Source organism: Marmota marmota, unplaced genomic scaffold (assembly GCF_001458135.2).
Source record: "Marmota marmota marmota unplaced genomic scaffold, marMar, whole genome shotgun sequence".
In the NCBI taxonomy this organism is placed as follows: domain Eukaryota; kingdom Metazoa; phylum Chordata; class Mammalia; order Rodentia; family Sciuridae; genus Marmota; species Marmota marmota.
In genome coordinates, this window is record NW_025999999.1 from 6,836,476 (window position 1) to 6,841,280 (window position 4,805).

General features: G+C 40.1%; 1 protein-coding gene across 6 annotated transcripts in view; it reads left to right on the forward strand.

Annotated features, from left to right (window-relative positions):
- The window catches only part of Btrc (beta-transducin repeat containing E3 ubiquitin protein ligase), a 193,417-nt gene that overhangs the window by 306 nt on the left and 188,306 nt on the right, over window positions 1–4,805 (forward strand). The window lies entirely within an intron of this gene.

Sequence of the window (4,805 nt, forward strand, 5' to 3'; positions counted from 1 at the left end):
TGAGCTTGGGCCTGGGCCGCTAGTCCACAGCGGGAGCGGGCAGAGGGACCCTTGGCCAAGGCTGGCGGCGGGGCGGCAGGAGGGACGGGACCGGAGCTCCTGGGAGGAGGCTGGGGGTGACGGAGGGGACCCATAGGTGGGGGCAGCTGCTCCGCCATCTTGTGGAAGAGAGGCCAAGTGACAGCAGGAGTTTATTGGAGGAGGGGGCTCCAGGCGGCGCGCGGGGCCCTGGAGGTAAAGGGGCGTGGGGACAGTTATCGAAGAGCTGAGGAAGCCTGGTGGAGAGGCGCCGTGGGGCCACTGCCAGGGCCTTCCCCGTGTCAGGGTTACGGGTAAGGCCGAGGAAAGGAGGTGCATTCGGGAGTGGGGAATGGAAGCATGGGAGAGTGGGAAGACAGATATTGGGGTGAGAGGTGTGGGGGGGACCGGCAGGGCTGGATGCCTGTGGGTTTAAAGAAAGAGGAAGGGAAGTCAGGGTCAGAGGGAGGCTTGTAATTTTGTAGAACAAGATTAGATAGCCTTTGCCTCTAGGATGGAGTTCCAGCTCGTCCAAACTAATGTTGACAAACTCTGGAAAGGAAGGGGCCTTACTTAGGGAAGATAAGGACTGGGGACCTAGGGCTATGATGACAATACTTGGGGGAGGTATGGTGTGTTGATTGTGAGCCAGAATTACAAAGATCAGGAAAAGGGACACATACACTAGTTTGAAAGGGAGAGGCTAAATTATTGTAGTAAGTTGGAGGTGATGAAAAGAGGCTAACTGGTCAGGGAAACATGGGTACAGGGGATTGGACAAAACTAATATCTAATAGGGTAAAAACCAAACCAAAACAAAAAACTTGTGCGGTAGTAAAAATTTGGAGACCCGGTGCAGTATATCACTTTCGGGAAAATGCAAGGAATTGGAGGTTAGAGTTGCAAAGATCCAACAGAAGTAATGAGATTTATGGAGAAATTCAGGAGATGCAAATGGGGGATGTAGGTAGTGGGAAGTGTGAGATATCAGTTGGTGGTTATCCATCAGTTTTACATTCAAACAGTGTGAGCATAGATTACATTTTGTGGGTGTTTAAACCCCTTCCTGCCGCAGTCCGGCTGCAGCAAAATAACCGGGGGGTGACGAATAACTTGTGTACGTTGATACAGCAGGAGTAGGAGCCCTTTATTGCAGGACAGGAGCAGTATTTATACATTCCACACAGCTTATCTAATTAGCATAAACTAGATACATCAGTCAACCAATCAGGAATCTCTACACCTAATGGCTCGGTTTTGTTACTTCTCAAACCACTCCCTCTGACATTTTGCCAGGCACCATCCAGACTTGTTTACCAACTTTAACATTCCCCTGGCAAAATGCCAGGTGTTATTTTGACTTGTTTACAGACTCTAACACCTTCCAACCTCTTTAACTTTGTATCATGCTTTTCTTTTGCTGTGCTTATATATGGCAAACTTGTATATGTAGTCTGATATTTGATGCTTTTAATCTGATGCTTTTTGTATATCCCAGGTTTAAAGCCAGACTCTGTGTTATAACTAAATAATGGTGGAATGCACACTTTTAGCTTACCAGGTGGCTTTAGGGACGCTTATATTTGCAGTCAAGTCCTGCTTTTTCAGAAGTAATTGTGACCTGCCACTTTAAATCTTATTCCTTTAAGTAATTAAATAATACAAAATCGTGTCTTCACCTAAAGTACCATAATAAACTAAACATGGATACCAACCCAATTGAATTTAGGCTTTAAACTTACCCATTTATAAGGATATTTTTGTAGAAATTGGTAAAATATAAACTTTATGTTTATATCTGTACCTTTGAAAACACTTAAAGTTTAAATGTATTATTGAGCCTTTGAATTTCTGCCAAATGTTGAAATTTAAAATAATAAGAGACCTTGAAATTATTTTGGATTTTAGAAATAAGTGAAAGTTGCCTGATAGCTATAGCAAACTTCTAGATTTAAGTTAGAAAAGTAGCAGCTTCTTATTTTGTTTTCCTGTTTAGAGGATTGAATCTTAATCCTAATCCTGACACAGAGTTACAGAATAATGTGATTTACAGATCATAAAGAAACATTATGAGATCATCCTGGTCATTCCGCATTAGACCTCAGTCTAGGAACATTCTCAGCTACTTGATCTCTGCTTTGTACCATTGAGTTATGCTTTGATAATGTAATGGCCTCCTGACTGAGTTAAAGTGGACCTGGAGATGGTGGTGTAGTTTGCAACTTTTGGCACACCATACATTATTAAATATTGAGTCAATTTCCATAGGGAGAAGCCAACTTTTTCTATAATTTTAGTTATTTTCATTTTTGATCTTGCCTGCTGTAGTGGCTTTTGCTTGGAAAAAAAAGTCAACTGGAAGAAGGTCACCAAGAATGATACTTTAGTAAGAAAAACAGAATGGAGAGTTAGAGATTTGGTATTCTCTTTCAGCTCAGTAACAGACTTATTATGAATCTGAGTAAGTTACAACTTTCCTTTGGTGCCATTTTCCCTGATATAACATGCTTATTTTTTCAGAGTTGATTTTGAGATAGGACGATATTTATATTTGAGCTTTCCTCTAAGTAGCCAGTGTAAAGTATACATAGAAGGGTTATCATCTTAATCAAATTGATTTTTTTTTTTTTTATAGTATTGGCTTTGTTCTGGCTTTGTTTATCCTTTCCTTCAATTGTGAGTTAGCTAATAACAACTTTGGTACAGATGCCTTGATTTCCATACTTTAAAAAAATATAGCCAGGAGTGGTAGCACCCCACCTGGAATCCCAGCAGTTCAGGAAGCTGAAGCCTCAGCGGGAAGATTGCAAGTTCAAAGCCAGCCTCAGCAATTTAGTGAGGCTCTAAGCAACTAAGCGAGACCCTGTCTCTAAATAAAATATTAAAAAGGGCTGGGGATGTGGCTCAGTGGTTGAGTGCCCCTGGGTTCAATCTCTAGTACCTAAATAAATAAATAAATAAATAGTTTAGAATGCTTACATGAAATGGATACTCTCATGAAAATGTGCATCACCACATTAATGTGGTGCTTTGATTAGGACTTTTACTATAAAATCTTATTAATGAGATTGCTAATTTGGAGTTGACCATACATTATTATGTATGACCGTAATTTATACATGACCTAAAACTAGCCAATGAGTGCTTGTGAAGAGTGGTATAAGCAGATTGTTTATATCAGTTGGGTAATTGGACCCTAGAGGCACTTTAACAATGAGCTACCCCACCAGCCCTTTTTATTTTTTATTTTGGAACAGGGTCAGGCTACATGGCTGAGGGTCTTGCTAAATTCCTAGGACTAGCATCAAACTTGTCATCCTCCTTCCTCTGCCTCCTGAGTTGCTGGCATTATAGGTAGACAGCTATTACTACTTTTTCTTGTTTAGATTAACTTCTAAGAAAAAAATAAATGATTTGAAAGGAGTAGTTTAGGGCTGGACTTGTAGCTCATTGGTAGAACGCTTGCCTGGCATGTGTGAGGCACTGGGTTCAATTCTCAGCACTGTATAAAAAAATAAATAAAATAAAGGTCCATTGACAACTAAAAAAATGTTTTTTTTTTTAAAGAGTAGTTTACATGAAATAACTTATGTGGTAACCTCTTTCATCCTGCTTTATCAGGCCCTCAAGAACCTTTCCTAAAAGTAATTTCCCTGGTCAGCCATTCTTAAACCTCAGAAAGGATATCAGGAACTGGAAGAGGACCTGGGTAGGAAAATGAAAATGATCCATGAAATATAAACCCAGTTTTATATATATGGGTTCCATTCCCCATTTATTTTTAAAAAGCTGAGGAAGAAATTGATGTTTGTTTATTTATTTATTAGTACTAGGGATTGAACCCAAATGATTAGGAGTGATTAACTACAGAGTCACATCCCAAACCTTTTATTTTATTTTTTTTTTATTTTGAGACCTGGTCTTGCTGAGTTGCTTAGGGCCTCACTAATTGCTGAGGATGGTCTCAAACTTGCCATCCTCCTCCATATTTTCTCGACTCACTTGGATTATAGGCGTATGCATGGCTTTTCATTTATTTTTTAACGGATAAATATATTCTTGTCCAGTCAATCCCAGAATCAAACAGAGAAACACTTGAAATGGAGATGAAATAATTTTAGGACATACAAAAATAATTTGTGATGCTGGGAATTGAACCAAGGGCCTAGGGCATGCTAGGTAAGCACTTTACCACTGAGCTAATTTCCCAATTCTCATAAAGCTTTTTATGGAGTTGACAAGTAAAATGATATAAAAGATAAATATATTGCTGTGTAACAAACCACCCCCAAATTTAGTAGCTTAAAAAAATCAAAATTTAATTTTTTTTTTTTGTAGGTAGTGGAGTATGAATAGGTTCAATAGATCTACCACTGAGTAAATCCCTAGCCCTTTTTATTTTTTATTTTGAGATGGTCCTGCTAAATTGCCTAGACTGGCCTCAAATTCATGATTCTAATGCTTCAGCTCACGAGTTGCTGGAATTATAGACATGTGCCACCATGCCTGGCAAATTTGGTGGTTTTTATACTTCACATGGTGTTGGCTGGTGCCTTCATGTTTGGAACTTACAAAATGGCCACATTCACATGACTGATCACTGCCTGAGAGTTCAGCTAGGGCTAAAGGCCTTCTGTGTGCTATATGAATCTCTCCTTTTTTTTTAATATTTATTTTTTAGTTTTCGGCGGACACAACACCTTTGTTTGTATGTGGTGCTGAGGATCGAACCCGGGCCGCACGCATGCCAGGCGAGCGTGCTACCGCTTGAGCCACATCCCCAGCCC